This window comes from Phacochoerus africanus, chromosome 1, assembly GCF_016906955.1.
Source record: "Phacochoerus africanus isolate WHEZ1 chromosome 1, ROS_Pafr_v1, whole genome shotgun sequence".
Taxonomy (NCBI): domain Eukaryota; kingdom Metazoa; phylum Chordata; class Mammalia; order Artiodactyla; family Suidae; genus Phacochoerus; species Phacochoerus africanus.
In genome coordinates, this window is record NC_062544.1 from 45,142,216 (window position 1) to 45,163,927 (window position 21,712).

The 21,712-nt window shown below is 39.1% G+C and overlaps 1 protein-coding gene across 4 annotated transcripts in view; it reads left to right on the plus strand.

The window, feature by feature from the left end:
* Positions 1 to 1,860: 1,860 nt before the first annotated feature.
* The window catches only part of SLC38A9 (solute carrier family 38 member 9), an 87,206-nt gene continuing 67,354 nt past the window's right edge, over positions 1,861 to 21,712 (plus strand). The window contains exon 1 of one of the 4 annotated variants that reach the window (XM_047759286.1): positions 1,861 to 2,024. The gene's annotated coding sequence lies outside the window, so the exon portion shown is untranslated. Of the gene's footprint in view, positions 2,025 to 2,163; positions 2,295 to 21,712 lie in introns of those variants that run through there. The other 3 variants (XM_047759369.1, XM_047759451.1, XM_047759388.1) reach the window with 3 other exon arrangements.

Genomic DNA, 21,712 nt, shown 5'->3' on the forward strand with positions numbered 1-21,712 from the left:
CACCTTCAAGGCTTAGCAAGATACTTTACAATTCTGCATTAGCCTTCACTTCCTGCTTGCACAGAGTCTGAAGGTCAGCCAGAAGTGAGAGTTTGGGGTTTTCTCAGGTCTTTTCTGAGCTTGTGTCCAGATTCCCCAGAATAAGAGGAAGCTTCTGAAAACACTCACTCCTCAAGTATCTGCTTCCCCAGCCCCTTCCTTCCTAGGCTTTTTGGTCTGTTTACTACTTGCCCCAACTGTTATTCCTTCCCCGATGGCAGTGGCTAATACATTTGCTTTAAATCCTTCTGGCAATCACTGTCTCAGAAGCTGCCTCAGCCCTGGGGAGGCTTGAAAGCAGGTGAAACAAAGGTAAGCCCTAGAACCAAACCATCAGGCAACCACAAGATAGGTCAAAACACATAATTACAACTCCTTTGGAATAAGATCCATATTGCTCCCTCTGGTACCAGCAACCTACACCAGGGATATTTGCTGCTGTCTTCAAGGTCTCTGCCAAGCTTGAGATGATCATAGAACTCTCTTGCCAAAATTCGGCAGTTTTTCTTAAGTGTTGTTACTTTTTCTTTAATTAATTAGTTTCCCGAGTACCAAAAAAGTTGATTCTGATGGTTTCGCCAGCTTATTTGTTGCTTTTATGGAAGGATAGTTTTCAAGTTCCTTATTCAGCCATTCTTGCTGATATGATTCCATACCACTAACTTTTGTGTTTCTCAGCCTTGCTTTTCTCTGAAAAGCAGAGAAATAAAAAAAATTTTGTTGTCACTGGAGCTATCAAAAGAATGTACTGTTGATTCGAAAACAGGCTAAAAGAGCAGTTGCACAATTTTTTAATGAGGACACCATTAGCAAAGTAACATTTATCTGCTTTAAAAGCAATATTCATCGCATCATAGGCCTTGCCAAACCCTCAATAACAGAGGCAGTGTTTAAGAGCACAAGTTTGGAGTAAGACCTCAATTTGAATTCCAGATCATCTGCCACTTGATAGTTGTTCAGCCTTGGGTAACTCATTTAAATGCTCTAGGACTGTTTCCTGAAAACTGTAAAATAGAGACAATATACACTTCTAGAATGATGGTAAAGACTTAAAGAGATATTGTAAGTAAAATGCTTGGCACTCAATATTAGCCATTTTTTAAATTTGGGCTCTTTAATTTTAGATTCTTAACACATGACAGTGCATTGTTCGATTTCTCCTGATTGTTTAAAAAAAAAAAAGCCATCGTCTTCCTTTGTAAGACCTTAGGTATTGCCATATGTTTTCAAAAGACTTACCTTGAGCAGACTTTTTATAACAAACACGCTAATTTTATTCATACTGTATTTTTACTTGGGGTGGCTTTGGGAGAAATTATTAGGGATGGGGAGAGGGTGCTAAAATCCTCCAATAAGTCCCTCTTTTAGCTTAGTGACTAATATGCCAACACGTCAAAAATAAAAAAACGTAAGCGTCTAGACAAGGGAGGGAAAGTGCCAACCCAACAATTTTTTTTTTTTCAAGCCAGCTTTCCTTGGTGTCCGCAGGGTTCAAGCATGTGACGAGAGAAAAGAGCACAGAAAAGCCTGAGAAGAGAGATAATAAGAGGTCAACCCTAGACAGAAATGTCACGTCAGCCCTTTCTTATGGGGCCTCTGGGGCTGTAAGAACTGCAGGCTGTGCACCCTCCCAGACGTCTGAAGTGCCTTGGGCCAGCAACCTCCTCTGGTGCAAACATCAGATTGCAGATCAGTCACGGTTTGCCCGCCTAGGCAGCCCCGCCTCCCGAAGCCGGAGGGCTGGGCTCTGAGGCGGGAGGCGTGTTAGCTGTCGTAGAGCCTCCTGGGAGTTGTAGTCCCGGCGGCGGGAGGTTTGATTGAGGCGGCTGGATTAGAACTCCATCCCCCGCCGGCCCCCGCGATTTAGGCCGTTGTCTTTTCCTGTTCTGGGAACGGGAAGCCTGGCTGCCTCAACTTAGACGAGTGGGTAAGGGGTGTTAGCCTTCTTACCGCTTTCTGTGAGATTAATGGCTTGGCCTGCACAGGTAGAGCACCTTTCGGGTCTTGCCAACTCACCTTGCGGGAGGGAGCGGAGGGAACAGAGGGGAAGCAGCGGGAACAGCTGAGCTTGCGGCGGAGCCGGCTGTCACCTGGGGAAGTTCTTTGGTGAAACGCGTCGGTACAGTGGCCGGTTGCGGGAGCTGTGAGGCCAAAGCCCGGGCCGGAGGAGAGGGTTCCGGAGGGGCGGCGCAAGCTCCTACAGGGCTCGCGTGCGACCAAGTCAGGGCCTCGGTCGGGGGCTGAGAGAACTGGAGGTACTGTGGGAATCGGAGTCTGCTGGAGCCTTTGGGAAAAGACAGGGTTACAGGAGGTGAACACCCGATGAGAGAAGGAGGGAGGAGGAGAATTGGGAGGAGTGGGGAGACCCTTCTCTGTCCCCAGTAGGAGAGGGCCGGAAAGGGGAGATGCGGGGAAAAGACCTTGGTACCTTGAGCTAGGACTACAGATGGTGAGGGCCAAGTAAGTCTTTGTCATGCTTTTCTTTGGCTCGATTGTGAGAGCCAGTGCCCTCTTAGCTGGTGGCTTGACATCTTCCTGTCTTAGAAGAACAGAGCTGAAAGGGGCCTTTGAGAGCAGCTAGTCAAGTGCATTCTCTCACTTTCCAGGTGAGGAAACTGAGGTCCACCGAGTTGAAGAACCTGGGTTGCTCACCAACAGACAACCAGTTAATGGCCAACTTGACTAAAACCTAATTTTCATGACTCTCAAGCAATGACATAATCTATTGCTCAGATCAGTAGATTAGCAAACTCTAACCTGTCCCCCTTCCTGTTATCTTTTACTGCTGTCCTATGCAGGATAACAGGCAGCCCCTCAAGGGAAAGGTTTTTAACTTTTGTTAAAAACTCTTGTCTTAACTTGAACAAAAATCTGCTTGCCTCACAAACTATAAGCTTCATATTAAGATGAAAGGCTGGTAGCATACTAAGATGTCACTTATAGTTCATCAGCAAATAAAATTCATCTTCTGTTTCCCATTTCATGCCTGCTGAAGCTGTGAGAACAGTTACCTTAGATTTCTTCTCTCAATTTTAAATGCTGCATATCTATTACATACGTAAAAACAATATGCTGTTTATTGTGATTTTTGTAATACCTTGAATATTTACAATAAGAAGTAAATAGCTTAGAAGAATGGGAATACCCAAATTACAAATTAAAACAGTAATTTACAGAATTTTTTTAAAAAGGCAATAGGAGCATAAATTTAAAAAAAAAATCATTTAGAGGCTAAAAATTTCTACCAGGCATGCATTTTATAACACACAAATTTCAGTCCTTTGCCAGTATTCTTTCTTACTCCCTAAAACAACTTGAGAGCATTTAGTGTTCCTAATGTGGGAGGAGACCTCCGTTAATGCCATTGCATTGTTTTTTTGACTGGTGATTTCTCTATTAAACTACATTGTCCTCCAGCACTGTCAAATTTAACACCTTTTGAAGGATGTATTGATCAGATTGGGAGGGTGTTCCAACTGTAGCATCAGAATATGAGCATTGTAGCTCCTATTAACCATGGAGCAATTCATAAGGAAGAGGTTTAGATAAATTTGTTACTGGACTTTATAGAAGTTATAGATTTATATAGAAGAACATACATAACTGCTTTCACCAGGTTGCCTTTGTAATGATAATGGTTCCATTTGCTTTAATACTAGCATACTACAGAGGTGGGTAAACTATGACCAAATCTGACCTACTGCCAAATGTATTTAACTCTTTGTGTAGTTTTACTGGAACACAGCCATATTCACTCATTTAGATATTGTCTTTTGTGCTGCAAGGCAAAGCAGTTGCATAGATCATATGATATTTACTGTCTGGGCCATTTACAGAAAAAAAAACAACAAAACAAAACAAAACAAAACAAAACCAGTCCCTGGCCTGGTAAACTGAATGTAAATATAGTATCTAAAAGGCTACTATATACAGAAGTATGAGTTAATAGTAATTGTCGCACATAAATACTTGTATGGTGGGTCCACAATCCACTTCTTTGGGCAAAAGATAGCGCCTCCTATTGCAGATTGTTGCTAGCATCTTGGCATAGATACTCAACAACTGGGCTTGGGCAGCCTAGGTGAAAACTAAGAATCCTAACCACTAAGCCAGCTAGAGGCTAGAGGCTAAAAGCAGAATTGCTCTGATTTTTGCCCCCTGTTGAAAGCAAGGATGTTTCAAGGAGGCAAAAATGGTAAAAAAAAAAAAAAAAAAAAGGCTCAAAGTTTATTATAAGCACAGCACATGTAGGAGAGCACACAGGGAAGTGGTTTGAAAGCAGAACAACATACTCAGAGAGGCATGTGGATGCCCCACTAGTGGAAAGGGTGTTAAAGGGGTGATTTAAATCTCTTATATAGGGTCATTGCTTCGAGGTCTTTGTTCTCCTTTGGCTGATTATCTTGTTTTAGTTCTCAAACATGACTGGACCCAGGACCCTCTGTGATATGCACATTCGTCTTTGAGCCAAGATGGATTCCAGCACAAGGGCTTATGGGAAAGTTAGCAAAACTTAAATGGCCTGCTGTCCCCTCCATTTTTGACTCCTTTCTGTGCATGTGCAGTTAGGGAGGTCTCCATAGCCTTATGATTGATGTGGTCATCTTATTTTTTTTTAATCCAGCAGAGCTTAGCTCCTGGCCATTAACTTTTTTTCCTTGAAATGCCAAAGAGAAACAAGGCCCAATTTACTCAGCCTCACAAATTCCAGCCATTTGCAGCCCAAGGGCCTGTTTTCCTCCTGTCTCAATACCTTTTAACATGTAGGAGCATCCTTTTTTCTTTTTTTCATTTTAGGGCTGCAGCTGTGGCATATGGAAGTTCCTTGGCTAGGAGTCGAATCGGCAGTTACAGCTGCTGGCCACAGAGCCACAACCACAACAACGTGGTATCTGAGCCATGTCTGTGACCTACACCACAGCTCAGGGCAACACCTGATCCTTAACCCACTGAGCAAGGCCAGGGATCAAACCCCATCTTCATGGATACTAGTCAGGCTCATTACCACTGAGCCACAATGGGAACTTCCCTTTCTTTGTCCTCTATGTTCTTTTTATGGAGATATGTGCTTCAGCACAGGTACCAGCAAGCAAATCAATGAGCTGTTTTTGCATTGAGACCCCATACTAAAATCAATTTTAAAATAAATGCTTAGGGACTCATTATTAAATAACTTATCTTTGACATTAATAGTCTTGCATCTGGGACTTTGTTTTGAAGGTCAGGATTAATTGAGATATTAGAAGTAAATATACCTGTTTATATCATCTTGCATATTTAGCTCCCTATGTTAGTGTTATGTCTACAGCAAATTAATGCTATGGAAATTTTAACATTTTAGTTAATCATTGATAGCACTATTGTGTGTTACCATCTTTGTGATATTTGCTATGAAATTCCAGCACCTCTCAACCTAATTCATTAAATTTTAGGAGATCTTGGGAATTCCCATTGTGGCTCAGTGGGTTATGAACCTGACTAGCATTCATGAGGATTCAGATCGATCCCTGGCTTTGCTTAGTGAGTTAAAGATCCTGTATTTTTGTGAGCTGTGGTGTAGGTTGCAGATACAGCTAGAATCTGGCATTGCTGTGACCATAGCATCAGATCCAAGATGTTGCTGTGGCTGTGGTGTAGGCCAGCAGCTGCAGCTTCCATTTAACCCTAGCCTGGGCACTTCCATATGCTGCAGGTGCAACCAAACACACACACACACACACACACACACACACACAAAAAAAAAAACTTCAGAATATCTTATAGTTCTCGTCAAGACTTTCAAAAAGGTACTAAATTTCCTTTAGAACAGCATTCTTAAGGAATTTGAAGTTCAGTCTGACTGAGGCGTCTCATCATTACCAATATCTTTAAAGTTCTTCATATTTACTTTATTATTACATCTTTAATTGAAAGGCATTGGAAACTTTAGCTCATTTGCAATTTATTTTAAATCACTGAAATGTCAGTTTTCTGCTTGTATGGAATAAAAAGCTAATTTGACAATACAAGTTTTCAGAATTTCTCCCAACAAATACATGTATGTGATTAAACTGGAACTTTTTATATATCAGTTATTTAATGTCCTTCATATTTTCCCTAACCTTGATTATCACTTTTTGTTAAAGCTGACTGAAACCCAAGATCCTTTCTAGGAGATCCTGCCGTGGTGCATTGTGTTATGAATCTGACTACAGTGGTTCGTGTTGCTGCAGAGGCGTGGGTTTGATCCCTGGCCCCAGTGCAGTGAGTTGAAAGATCCCATGCTGTCACAGCTGTGGCTCAAATTCGGTCCCTGACCTGGAAACTTACATATACTGCAGGTGCAGCCATTAAAACAAACAAACTCCTTTCTAGATTTTCCTCTTTCCTGGTTTCCTAATATTCAGTATTCAGTGAAAGTATTCATCTCCTTAGGCAGGTATCTTTTTTCCTAGTCTAATTTGGCTATTGACCTTCCCTCTGTCTCACTGAGGCTGGAAGGATTATTGCTGGTTAAACAAATACCTAGCCTTGAGAAGAAGAAATTTTTATCAGGAGAAACAAATTCATCTGAGCTAGTTTCCTTATAGAAAAACATATGCTAAATTTGTAGTCCCGATATCTGGGCACACCTTTTCACTTTTTCTAGTCCTAAACTTTAAAGAGTTTAAGGCTATTGGCACTCTAGGTATTATTGATTTTTTTGTTTGCAAATCTGAACAAGACTGTTTTCAAATGCTTCTTTTGTCTTCCAAATAGCCTACCTCCTTTTTTAAAGTAGACTACCCACTGTAGTAGACAGCATTTGAAATCAAAGTGATATGGTTTCATTCCCAATTGTGGCTTTATTAGCTGAGTAATTTAGGACAAGTTACTTCAGAGCTTCAGCTTCTTTTTTGAAATTTGAAGATAATACCTATTTCCCAGACACTACAGATTGATTACGATTAAACCACATGTAAAACATTAGGCTGGTAGTAGGCATTCAATAAGTAAATGTTAGTCCCATCTCCTACTACCTATCTATTAACTTGTCTTTTTCTCTGAGTTTTTCCTTAAAGTGACACCCAATCTTCTTCAAAATGAATTCTTTTTTTTTAGGTCTATTCTATTTGTAACAGTTCAATAATTCTATGGCACTCCACTTTTTTTCTTATCTTATTGAGTTTACTCACTTTATGCTAAAGACCTGTAGATATGTCAGCTGATTTTATTCAGGCCACTAAATTAAGCCCAGATATAATTTTGCTAGTTACTTTTAAAGAGCCAAATTCACAAATAAAATGATAGCTATGTTTATTGAGCATTCGCTGTGGCCCAGGCACATTATTATGTGCATTATCTTATTTAAATCTCAAACCCAATAAGATTAGTATTTTATTATCCCCCAAATCAGTGAGTCTCAGAGAATTTAAATAAGATCCCCAAAGTTAACACAGTAAATCCAGGGTACAGATCCAAGCAGTCTTATACAAGCTGTCAACCACCACATTTTACTTAATAGAATCAGAATAGGCCATATCCCAAATTGTTGTGTGTAATTCAAACAAATGAATACCTCCCGAAAATGGTCTCATCAGTTTTTGGAGATTTAGGAGCAGTAGAGCATCCCTACTGTAATACAATATTAAAAATTTTCTCTATCCCTGGTCCGGGAACTTCTCCTAGGATTTATTAGCAGTTTTGTTGATGGCTTTTTCTTCCCACAGTATAACAGTTTCATTAAGCTTAGTTTTATTAAGGTCACAAATAATAATAGCAGGCTCCTATATAAACTTTAGTAGTGCTTGGAATAGTTCTAAATACTTATACATATCAATTTATGGATTTATTTTATGTACTTTAGATTTTTTTTTCTTTTTATGGCTGCAACCTCGGCATATGGAAGTTCCTAAGCTAGGGGTTGAATGTAGGCAGATGCCAGCCTACACCACAGCCACAGTAATCCCAGATGGGAGTTGCATGTGCAACCTACACCACAACGTGTGGCAATGCCGGATCCTTAACGCACTGAGCAAGGCCAAGGACCGAACTCTCATCATCATGGATTCTAGTCAGATTTGTTACCACTGAGCCACAGTAGGAATCCACTAGATTTTCTTGAATAAATTTACCCCAAGTTCTTTATGTTGTTCTTTTTTGATGAAATACTTGCTTCCTGACAGTTATCTTTTCAGTTTCTAAAATATATAGTTTTCAAATTGAGAGAATGTTTTAAAAACTCCATAAAGCTAATAACTTCTTTACTGTATGCTTATTTTCTAAGCTTTTAATTCCAATGCTTTGTCCACCTTATTTTTGCATTTTTTATGTTACTTTTTTCTAATTGAGATATAGTTGATATACAATATTATGTAAGTTACAGGTATACAACATAGTGATTCACAATTGTTTAAAGTTTATACTCTATTTGAAGTTATTTGTAAATATTGGCTATATTATTTTATTTATTTATTGGCTACACCTGCTGCATGTGGAAGTTTCTGGGCCAGTTCACCTACCACAGCAGTGACCCAAGACACAGTAGTGACAATGCCAGATCCTTAACCATGAGACTACCAAGGAACTCCATAGCTTATTTATTTTGTACATAATAGTTTATACCTCTTTTTTTTTTTGTCTTTTGTCTTTTTTGTTGTTGTCATTGTTGCTATTTCTTGGGCCGCTCCCGCGGCATATGGAGGTTCCCAGGCTAGGGGTTGAATCGGAGCTATAGCCACCGGCCTACGCCAGAGCCACAGCAATGCTGGATCCGAGCCGAGTCTGCAACCTACACCACAGCTCACGGCAACGCCGGATCGTTAACCCACTGAGCAAGGGCAGGGACCGAACCCGCAACCTCATGGTTCCTAGTCGGATTCGTTAACTACTGCGCCACAACGGGAACTCCCAGTTTATACCTCTTAATCCCCTATTCATATCTTATTCCTTCCCCCTTCTTGCTCTCCACTAGTAACCACTAGTTTGTTATTTATATATATCTGTAAATCTGTTTCCTTTTTGTTATATTCACTGATTTGTTTTAAATTTTTAGATTCCACATATAAATGATAGTGTACAGTGTTTGTCTTTCTCTGATTTATTTCATTTACATAATACCCTCCAAGTCCTTCCATGTTATTGCAGATGGCAAAATTCCATTCATTTTTATGGCTGAGTAACTGTCTGTTGTATACATACCACATATTCTTTATCCATTCAACTGTTGATGGATACTTAGGTTGCTTCCATGTCTTAGCACGTGTAAATAATACTGCTCTGAACATTGGGATGCCTGTATCATTTTAATAGTGTTTTCTTTTTTTTTTCAGATGTATAATAAGGAATGGAATTGCTGGGTCATATGGTAGTTCTATTTTTAGTTTTTTGAGAAACCACCATACTGTTTTCCACAGTGGTTGCACCAATTTACATTCCTACCAACAATGTACGAAAGTTCCCTTTTTTCCACATCCTTGCTGACATTTGTTAATTGTAGCCTTAATGATAGCCATTCTGATAGGTGTGAGGTGATATCTCATTGTGGTTTTAATTTGCATTTCCCCGATGATTAACAATGTTGAGCATCTTTTCACATGCCTGTTGACCATCTGTACGTCTTCTTTATAAAGTATCTATTCAGGTCTTCTGCCCATTTTTTAATCTGGTTGTCTGGTTGCTTATTTTTTTGTTGTTGTTGGGTTCAATGATTTGTTTATACATTTTATATATTAACCCCTTATTGGTCATATCATTGGCAAATATTTGCTCCCATTCAGTAGGTTGCTTTTTGTTCGTCAGTGGTTTTCTTTGTGCTGTGCAAAATTGTTTAAGTTTAATGAAGTTCTATTTGTTTATTTTTGCTTTTACTTGCTTTGCTTTAGCATACAGATCCAAAAAAGTATTGCTGTGATTTATGTAAAAGAGTGTTCTGCCTATATTTTCCTCTAGTTTTATGGTTTCTGGTCTTACATTTAGGTCTTTAATCCATTTTGAGTTTGTTTTTTTTTTTTCCACTTTGAGTTTATTTTTGTAGCTGTCCAGTTTTTCCAGAACCTCTTATTGAAGAGACAGTCTTTTCTGCATTGTGTATTCTTGCCTCCTTTGTCATAAATTAATTGACCATAAATGTGTGGGTTTATTTCTGGACTCTCTATTCCATTCCATTGATCTGTGTGTCTGTTTTTTGTACCAGTACCATTCTGTTTTGGTTACTGTAACTTTGTGATATAATCTGAAGTCAAGGAGCATGATTCCTCCAGCTCTGTTTTCTTTGTCAAGATTGTTTTGGCTATTCAGGGTCTTTTGTGTTTCCATACAAATTTTAAAATCATTTGTTTTAATTTTCTGAAAAATGCCCCTGGTATTTTAGTAGGGATTACATTGAATCTGTAGATTGCCTTGGGTAGTATGGTCATTAATTCTTCCAATATACAAACATAGTATATCTTTCCATCTGTTTGTGTCATCAGTTTCTTTTGTCAGTGTCTTATAGTTTTCTGACTACAGGTGTTTTTTTTACCTCATTAGGAAGGTTTATTCCTCAGTATTTTATTCTTTTTGATGCAATGGTAAACAGAATTGTTTTCCTAATTTCCCTTTCTGGTAATTCATTGTTAATACATAGAAATGCAACAGGTTTCTATACATTAATTTTGTATTGTGCAGCTATACTGAATTCATTGATGAGCTCTAGGAGGTTTCTAGTGGTGTTTTAGGATATTTCTATGTATAGTGTCATGTCATCTGCAGAGTGTTAACAGTTTTAGTTCTTCCCTTCCCAGTATGGATTCTTTTAATTTCTTTTTCTTGTCTGAATGTTTTTGCTAGGAATTCTAATACTGTGTTGGGTAAAAGTGGCCAAAGTGAGCATTCTTGACTCGTTGTTGATCTTAGAAGTCTACCTTAATTAAATTTTTTTTTTTTTTTTTTGCAGGCCACAACTGCAACATATGGAAGTTCCGAGGCTAGGGGTCAAATCAGAACTGCAGCTGAGGCCTTTGCCACAGCCAGGGGAACACCAGATCCAAGCCACATCTGTGGCCTGTGCCACAGCTTGTGGCAACATTGGATCCTTAACCAACTGAGTGAGGCCAAGAGATCAAACATGCATCCCTTAGCCTCACAGAGATAATGTCTCTTAACCCACTGAACCATGATGGGAACTCCTAAAATGTATTTTTCATTGGTATTTTATGTAGAATGTCAAGTTACTTAGTGAAATTAACTATTTTAAACTAAAAACATTTAATAGGACTGTCGGTCCTAGTTTCATAAATTAGGAGGTCAAAGTAATCTTAATCTTGCCTTTAGTTTTAAAATTTAAGATCAAAGAAGTCAACTAAATTATTAATCAGGTTTATTACACTGAAAAAGGAATTAAAAAATCGAGCTTCTGTTTTTGTGTATCAACTGTTTTGATGAAATTTTTCAACTTTATCTCATTTCCTTTCATCTTAATGAAATTTTGATAACCATTATTAATAGTGTACATTTTATATTCAAGACCATTTCTGATGCTCCATATCTGAATATATACAATGCATCATGCTATGTTGGGTCGGTGTTTCAAGCAGTCAACTAAACATTTTAACTTAAAAGAATAATCTTGGAGTTCCTGTCGTGGCACAGTGGTTAACGAATCCGACTAGGAACCATGAGGTTGAGGGTTCGGTCCCTGCCCTTGCTCAGTGGGTTGACGATCTGGCGTTGCCGTGAGCTGTGGTGTAGGTTGCAGACGCTGCTCGGATCCCGCATTGCTGTGGCTCTGGCGTAGGCCAGTGGCTACAGCTCCGATTGGACCCTTAGCCTGGGAACCTCCATATGCCGCAGGAGCGGCCCAAAAGAAATAGCAATAAGACAAAAAAAAAAAGACAAAAAAAAAAGAATAATCTTGCACTGATCTATAACAAAGCTAATTTAGGAGACAGAACTAGCAGTTGGTATAAATTTAAGCTAAAGTGAAAAGATGAACAGCAAATTGGAATTGGTTATTAGCGTCCTACTAGGTTTTATTATTTAAGTGATTTAGGAGAAGTTACCTGACTTTGGTGCGTCATAAATTACATTTTTTAGTTTTTTTGAGGATAGGTACCATGAGGTTTTTTTTTTTTTTTTGTCTTTTTGCTATTTCTTTGGGCCACTCCTGTGGCATATGGAGGTTCCCAGGCTAGGGGTCGAATTGGAGCTGTAGCCACTGGCCTACACCAGAGCCACAGCAACTCGGGATCCGAGCCGTGTCTGCAACCTACACCACAGCTCACAGCAACGCTGGATTCGGATTCGTTAACCACTGCGCCACGACGGGAACTCCTTTTTTTTTTTTTTTTTTGTCTTTTTGCTATTTCTTTGTGTACCATGAGTTTTTAAGATTTTTTTCCCCCTATTTTTCTCAGTGCCTAACTACATTGTAGAGACTCATTGAGAATTTGTTGAATGAATATATTGTTCAGAATATGCCATTACTCAGTATTTTAATTGTCTCATCTTAAAATAGATAATAATTTCTCTGTTCATACTCTTTATAAGGTAGAGAAATAAAGCACTTTTTGACTGGAAATGGTAATACAGTTGTCCTTGAATAACACGTTTGAACTGCACAGTTCTACTTATACATGGATTTTTTTCAATAAATATGTACTACAGTACTACACCATCCACAGTTGGTTGAACCTACAGAGGCAAAATTGCAGATATAAGGGCCAACTGTAAAGTTACATACCAGTTTTCAACTGTGCAAAGGGTAGACAATCTTGACCCACTCCCCGGCATTATTGAAGGAGCAATTGTATTTTGGTTTTGCTTTTCTTAAAAATTTACTTTTTAAGGTAGTACTTTAACATTTTCCCTTAACATTATTTATTTGTTTTCAGTATAACTAAGTTAATGAGAGCCTTTGAAATGCTGACCAAGGGAATTCCTGTTGTGGCACAGCGGAAACAAATCAGACTAGGAACCATGAGGTTGCAGGTTCGATCCCTGGCCTTGCTCAATGGGTAAAGGATCCAGCGTTGCTGTGGTGTGTAAGTCGCAGATGTGGCTCGGGTCTGGTGTTGCTGTGGCTCTGGTGTAGGCCAGCAGCTACAGCTGCAATTGGACCCCTAACCTGGGAACCTCCATATGCTGTGTGTATGGCCCTAGAAAAGACAAAAGACAAATAAATAAATAAATCTGTAAGATTGGATAATATTACCTAAAAATTTAGGGTAAATAAAAAAGAGTACCAAGACTGAAACTTGAGACTCTACAATTTTAAGAAGTCTGGAGAAAAGGAGCAGACAGTAAGCAAAGGAGACAGAAAAGCAGGAGGGGCCAGAGAAATATAGAGGAAAACTTGGAGTCCTACTGAATATAGTTTATTAAGGAAGAGAATGCTTCCTTGTGGCAAATATTTCTGATAGGGCAGGCAAGTTAAAAACTGAGAAATTGAGTTTACCAATGTGGAGATCATTGGTGATCTAATAAGAACAGGTTTTGTGTAGTGATGGATGAGGAAGATAGCCTGATTAGCGTAGGTTTAAGAAAGAATGGGAGGAACTTGAATAATTTATGCTATTTGTCCTACCTCTTTAATGTTTTCTTTCTTACCTTTTTTTGGAGGGAGTCAATTATACACACACTTTTTTTTTTTTTTTTTTGGTCTCTTTAGGGCCATACCTGTGGCATGGAAGTTCCCAGGCTCAGGGTCGAATCAGAGCTGTAGTGCCGGCCTACACTGCAGCCACTACAGCACATGATCTGAGCCGAGTCTGCCACCTACAATACACCACAGCTCTCTGCAACGCAAGATCCTTAACCCACTGATAAAGGCCAGGGATCAAACCTGTATCCGTACTAGTCAGATTCACTTCTGTTGAGCCATGACAGGAACTCCCATAATTTTACTTTTGAGGGCCTTTTTTACCCTGTCTAACTGAAACTTGTCTATTTTGTTCATCTTTTCAAAGAACCAGCTCATAGTTTTATTGATCTGTTTTATTGCCTTTTGCCTTTTGGTCTATTTCACTTATTACTACCTGTTTTTTTTGTTTGTTTGTTTTGTTTTTGTTTGTTTTGTTTTTTTTTGCTTTTTAGGGCCACGTGTGGCATATGTAAGTTCCCAGGCAAGGGGTTGAATTGGAGCTGCAATTGCAGCTGTTGGCCAGAGCCACAGCCACAGCAACACAGGATCTGAGCAACATCTGGCACTCATATCACAGCTCACTGCAACATAGGATCCTTAACCCACTGAGCAGGGTCAGGATCAAACCTGCATCTTCATGGTTACTAGTCGGGTTTGATACCGCTGAGCCACAATGGGAACTCCTATTCTGATCTTTATTATATCCTTTCTTCTACTGACTTTGGGTTTTGCTTGTTCTTTTTCTAGCCCCTTTAGGTGTAAAGTTAGATTGTTTATTTGAGATATTTCTTGTTTCTTGAGGTAGCTCTATACTGCCATTAACTTCCCTTTGGTACCATTTTTGCTACATCCCAAAGATTTTGGTATGATATATTTTCATTTTCATTTATCTTCTGCTAATTTTTTATTTTTCCTTTGATTTCTTCTTTGACCCAGTAGTTGATCAGTAGCGTACTGTTCAGTCTCCACATATTTGTGATTTTTTTCTAGCTTTCTTTTTGTAGTTGATTTCTAGTTTCATACCCCCAGTTGACTGGAAAAGAAGCTTGATATGATTTCAATCTTCTTAAATTTCTTGAGACTTATTTTGTGTCCCAGCATATGGTCTATCATTAGAGAAAGTTCCATATGCAGAATGTGTATTCTGCTGCATTTGGATGGAATGTTCTATTCAAATCTATCAAATCTATCCGGTCTATATATCATTTAAGGTCACTGTTTCCCTTCTGGCTTTCTGTTTGAATGATCTATCCATTGATGTAAGTGGGAAGTTAAAATGCCAACAGTTATTGTGTTGCTCTCAATTTGACCTTTTAGATCTGTTAGTATGTTCCAAACGTTTTGGTGCTCCTGTGTTAGGGGTGTGTGTGTGTGTGTCTGTAATGTCTTCTTGATAACTTGTCCCATATAGCCACTCTCTGTCTTTTGATTGATGAAATCTATCCTTTTAAAATTAGGTGATTATTTGTAGATTAGGACTTAGTTGTGCCATTTTATCTTTTGTTTTCCGGTTGCTCTGCATCTCCATTATTTCTTTTCCCTTGTGTTTCTGTCTGCCATTTTGGTTTGGTGATTTTCTATATTTTTCTCAGTTTCCTCTCTTTTTATATGTCATGTCTTTGCTCTAGATTTATTTTCTTGTTACCATTGGGTTTGTATAAAATTCTTGTACATAAAATATTCCTTTTTCAGCTGATATCATCTTATCTTCCTTCGCCTATATGAATTCTGTTCTATTCCTCTTCCCCTTCTATGTTTTTGTTGTCTCAAGTTATTCCTTTTCATGTTGTGAGCTTATTACCAAATCGAAGTAGCTGTAGTTATTTTTTCTACTTCCCCCCTTAACCATTATACTATAATAGTGTTTACAAACCTATTTTAATAAAGAGTTGCAATTTTCTGATTTTGTCTTTCACCTCATTCAGAATTTTGTGTACTTCTCCCTTTCTGTTTTTGTTAGAAGAACTCCTTTCAACATTTCTTATAAGGCAGTCTGGTGTTGATGAACTCCCTCAGCTTTTGTTTGTTTGGGAAATCTTTATTTCTCCTTCATATCTGAATGATGATTTTGCTGGATACAGTATTCCTTGTGAAACTTTTTATCTTTCAGTATTTCGAGAATATCATCCCATTCCCTCCCGTCCTATAGTTTCTGCTGAGAAATCTGATAGTCTAAGGGGACTCCTTTGTAGGTTAACATCCTCTCCCCCTGCCTGCCTTTAAAATTCTTTGTCATTGACAATTTTAATATAATGTGTCTTGGCGTTCCTGTGCTGGCTCAGCAGCAGCAAACCCAACTAGGACCCATGAGGACACAGGTTCAACCCCTGGTCTTGCTCAGTGGGAGACCTGTGGTGTAGGTTGCAGATGTGGCTCAGATTCTGCATTGCTGTGGCTGTAGTGTAGGCTGTCAGCTGCAGTTCCAATTTGACCCCTAGCCTGGGAACCTCCATATGCTGCAGGAGTGGCCCTAGAAAAGGCAAAAAGACCAAAAAAAAATTAATTAATATAATGTGTTTTGGAGAAGGTCTTTTTGCATTGAGGTAATTAGGCATTCTCTCCACTTCATGGACTTGTATATCCAATGCTTTCTCCAGATTTGGGGAGCTCTCAGCCATTATTTCCTTTTTTTTTTTTTTTAATATTCCCCCAAACAATTTTTTTCTGCTGTACAGCATAGTGACTCAGTTACACATACATGTATACATTCTATTTTCTCATATTATCATGCTCCATCATAAGTGATGACTAGACATAGTTCCTAGTACTACACAGCAGGATCTCATTGCCAATCCCTTCTGAAGGCAATAATCTGCATCTATTAACCCCAAGCTCCCAATCCACCCTCTCCCTCCCCCCTCCCCACTGGCAACCACAAGTCTATTCTCCAAGTCCATGATTTTCTTTTCTGTGGAAACATTCATTTGTGCCATATATTAGATTCCAGATATTAGTGATATCATATGGTGTTTGTCTTTCTCTTTCTGACTTACTTCACTCAGTATGAGAGTCTCTAGTTCCATCCATGTTGCTGCAAATGGGATTATTTTGTTCTTTTTAATGGCTGAGTAGTATTCCACTGTGTATACATATACATCTTCCTAATCCAATCATCTGTCGGTGGACATTTGGGTTGTTTCCATGTCTTGGCTATTGTGAATAGTGCTGCAATGAACATACGGGTGCATGTGTCTTTTTTAAGGAAAGTTTTGTCCAGATATAGGCCCAAGAGTGGGATTGCTGGGTCATATAGTAGTTCTATGTATAGTTTTCTAAGGTACCACCATACTGTTCTCCACAGTGGTTGTACCAACTTACATTCCCATCAACAGCGTAGGAGGGTTCCCTTTTCTCCACACCCCCTCCAGCATTTGTTATTTGTGGACTTATTAATGATGGCCATTCTGGCTGGTGTGAGGTGGTATCTCATGGTAGTTTTGACTTGCATTTCCCTAATAATCAGTGATGTTGAGCATTGTTTCAGGTGCTTGTTGGCCATCTGGGTATCTTCCTTGGAGAAATGTCTATTCAGGTCTTGTGCCCATTTTTCAGTTGGGTTGTTGGCTTTTTTGCTGTTGAGTTGTATAAGTTGTTTGTATATTTTAGAGCTTAAGCCCTTGTCAATTACATCATTTGAAACTATTTTCTCCCATTCTCTAAGTTGTCTTTTTGTTTTCTTTTTGGTTTCCTCTGCTGCGCAAAAGCTTGTCAGTTTGATGAGGTCCCATTGGTTTATTTTTGCTTTTATTTCTGTTGTTTTGGGAGACTGACCTGAGAAAACATTTGTAAGGTTGATGTCAGAGAATGTTTTGCCTATGTTTTCTTCTAGGAGTTTGATGGTGTCTTGTCTTATATTTAAGTCTACCAGCCATTTTGAGTTTATTTTTGTGCATGGTGTGAGGGTGTGTTCTAGTTTCATTGCTTTGCATGCAGCTGTCCAGGTTTCCCAGCAATAATCACTGAAAAGACTGTCTTTTTCCCATTTTCTGTTCTTGCCTCCTTTGTCAAAGATTAATTGACCATAGGTGTCAGGGTTTATTTCTGGGTTTTCTATTCTGTTCCATTGGTCTATATGTCGGTTTTGGGACCAGTACCACACTGCCTTGGTGACTGTGGCTTTGTAATATTGCCTGAAGTCTGGGAGAGTTACGCCTCCTGCTTGGTTTTTGTTCCTCAGAATTTCTTTGGCAATTCTGGGTGTTTTGTGGTTCCATATAAATTTTTGGATTGTTTGTTCTAGTTCTGTGAAAATGTCATGAGTAATTTGATAGGGATTGCATTGAATCTGTAGATTGCTTTGGGTAGTATGGCCATTTTTACAATATTAATTTTTCCAATCCAGGAACATGGAATATCTTTCCATTTCTTTACATCTTCTTTAATTTCCTTAATTAATGTTTTATAGTTCTTGGCATGTAAGTCTTTTACCTCCTTGGTCAGGTGTATTCCCAAATATTTGATTTTTTGGGGTGCAATTTTAAAAGGTATTGTATTTTTGTATTCCTTTTCTAATATTTCATTGTTAGTATACAGAAATGCAACTGATTTCTGAGTGTTAATCTTATATCCTGCTACTTTGCTGAATTTGTTGATCAGTTCAGGTAGTTTTTAGGTTGAGTCCTTGGGGTTTTCTATATATAGTACCATGTTATCTGCATACAGTGACAGTTTTACCTCTTCTCTTCCTATTTGGATGCCTTTTATTTCTTTTGTTTGTCTGATTGCTGTGGCTAGGACTTCCAGTACTATGTTGAATAGCAGTGGTGAGAGTGAGCATCCTTGTCTTGTTCCAGATTTTAGTGGGAAGACTTTCAGCTTTTCTCCGTTGAGTGTTATATTTGCTGTGGGTTTGTCATAAATGGCTTTTATTATATTAAGGTATGTTCCCTGTATATCCACTTTGGTAAGTTTTTATCATGAATGGATGTTGGACATTATTCCTTTAAATAACTCTTTCCTTCTCTCTCTTCTGGGATAACCATTACCCTAATGCCCTTTCTAAAAGAGAGAGCTCTTGTAGAATTTCCTCTTTTTTGGAGGGGGGGGGTCTTTTTGCCATTTCTTGGGCCGCTCCCGTGGCACATGGAGGTTCCCAGGCTAGGGGTCGAATCGGAGCTGTAGCCACCGGCCTACGCCACAGCCACAGCAACGTGGGATCTGAGCCGCATCTGCGACCCACATCACAGCTCACTGCAACGCCGGATCGTTAACCCACTGAGCAAGGCCACGGATCGAACCCGCAACCTCCTGGTTCCCAGTCGGATGCATTAACCACTGTGCCACGATGGGAACTCCAGAATTTCCTCATTTTTTATAACTTAATTCTCTTTCTTCTTCTACTTGAGTCATTTCTAGATTTCTATCTTCAGGTTTGCTTGTTCTCTCTTCCATTTGGTCTGCTCTATTACCAGTGCTTTCTAACTCATTCTTCATCTCATTTATTAAATTCTTCAGTTCTAGAATTTGTTTGGTTCTCCTTTTTTTTGGCCATGCCCACAGCACATGGAAGTTTCCAGGCCGGGGATCAAACCTGAGCCACAGCAGCAATCCGAGCCATTAGCAGTGACAGCACCAGATCCTTAACCTGCTGTAGCACAAGGGAATTCCTGGTTCCTTTTTAAGGTTTCAATTCCTTTGTTAAAGTATTACTTCTGTTCATTAATTTTATTCCTGAGATCACTGAAACAGCCTTTCTGAGTTTTGTTGTAGCTTGTTGAGTTTCTTTATTATAGCAATTTTGAATTCTCTATCAATTAGATCACAATATTCCATGACCTTAAGTTTGGTTTCTGGAGAATTGTCATTTTCTTTTTGTAGTGTTCTATTACTATGGTTCATGATGAGCTGTATCTGTGCAGAAGTGTTTGAAGTGGCAGACACGTCTTTGCTTGATTCTAGTGGGTTTAACAAATTAGAAATTAGAGGTCTTTCTTTGTTTTCCAGTAGGTGGTGCTATATAATAGCACAAGCTTTTGGCTTCTCTTAACTTGAGCTACCTCTGGTTATATTGAGTCTTCACTCTCCATTCTCCATAGCCTCTGCTAGAAGTGTTGCCATAGGCCCTCATTATTGCTTCTTGTGCTTTCAGGGTTGTTGGTGCCTTACTTCTCCCACTGTGCTGGCATCACCACCTGGTGCACCAGGATGGTGGGCTCTTCTTCACATCCAGGATCTCCTGAGTCATAGAGTCTGACACTCCAGGTGGCGGGACAGGAAAGGGAAGAAGAACTTGGATTGTGTGGACACTTTTGCTGTATTTAGTGTTGTAAGGTTCTCTGTCACTGTGTCTGTGGCCAGTATGTGTCTGCTGAGGCAGGAGTCATACCTCCCCTGCAGCTGTGCGTCCTCTGGGGCTGCAGTCTCAGCTGCTGCAACCAGAGAACTACGAGTATGGGCACCAGTTTTGCTCTTCTCGTGGTTTCTTCTTACCTCAGTTCTTCCTTCCTCTATATGTTCTAGTCCACCCACTCTTAGATGTACAGATGTGTAAAATTCTCCAGCAGTGTGATGTGATGGGCAGAGGCACCTTTATTGTATTGTGAATGTTTTACTCATTGTAGGTTGAAGGGGAAAGACAAAGGTAGCTTTTTATTCCACCACGTTGCTTACCTCCTCTCTTCAACTTTTAAATGCACCCATTGAGTTTTAAATTTTGGCTCTTATATTTTGTTTCATTATTTATTCACTTTGATCCTTTTCAGACATTTTGTTACTTTTTGAAAGTGTTCACTTTTTCTTTATTTATTTAAACATGGGAAGCATAATTGTTTTATAATCTTCTGATAACCCCTATAGTTAGAGTCTTGTGGATCTATTTCTGCTGTAGTTTCTTCTGGTTCTAATAGTACTTTGTTTCTTTATATGCTAGGTTATTTTTGACTATGTACTGTTCATTGTTCTTGAAAGATTGTAAACAAGTCTTTCTGAGGCCTAGAATGAATCTTTTCTGGGTCCTCATAGAAAAGATTTGCATTTGTTTCTGCCAGTTACCTATAAGCTCAGCCAAGCAAGTTAACCTGAAATTATAACCACAGCTATAAGTGTTCTTTAATTACCTCACAAATCCACATGAGGTGTAGTTTTTGGTATATAATATTTCCCCCTACATGTGTATGTGTGCATGAGCAGACACACACACACACACACACACACACACACACACACACACACACACACACAGGCTGTGGTCAGTGTCAAGAAAACTCTTGTTTCTTTGTAAGGAAGTGAGGCACTTTTACTTCTTGTTAACTGCTAATCTGATGGCAGAGGTCTTAGAAGTCCTCCCAACTGTACCAGGGAAGCAGGGAGAGGGGCTGATTTCTTACTACAGCTATTCCTTACTTTGGGTGAATCCTGGGTTTTATCTTCTATTTCCCTAATACTTCACAAGGCCTTGAAAACTTCAGCCCAGTTTCTGTTGGCATAGCAAATACCCTCAGAGCAGAAGCAACTTCTTTGAATTATTTACTGTCTAAGTTTCCTTAACTTCACCTACAAACAGCCTGATTTTCCATACTATTTTCAAAAAGGTGCTCTTCAAAAGATTTTTTTTAAAGTAATTTTAGTTGTTTTGCAGGAAAGTGGGTCCAAATAGTCTAATCTATTTAGAAATGCATTAGGATTGGAAATGAATTGCCCTGCTTCTTTTTTATTAAGCTGAAAAATACGCAGTAACTCCATTTCAATCTAGCAATTTTCTGATGATATATATCTATATTTTTGTCTTTTTGTCATTTTAGGGCCGTACCCGCGGCATATGGAGGTTCCCAGGCTAGGAGTCTAATCGGAGCTACAGCTGCCGGCCTTCACCAGAGCCACAGCAACGCCAGATCCAAGCCGCATCTGCGACCTACACCAGAGCTCTTGGCAATGCCGGATCCTTAACCCACTGAGAGAGGCCAGGAATCAAACCCGCAACCTCATGTTTCCTAGTCAGATTCCTTTCTGCTGTGCCACAGCGGGAACTTGCAAAATATTTTAAGCATATATCTCATTAAGATATTATGAGCATGTTCTTCTATTTTTCTGTTTTCTTATGCATGTAAATGTATTACCTATTAATAGTAAAATAATTTTAAATTAAACTTTAAGTTA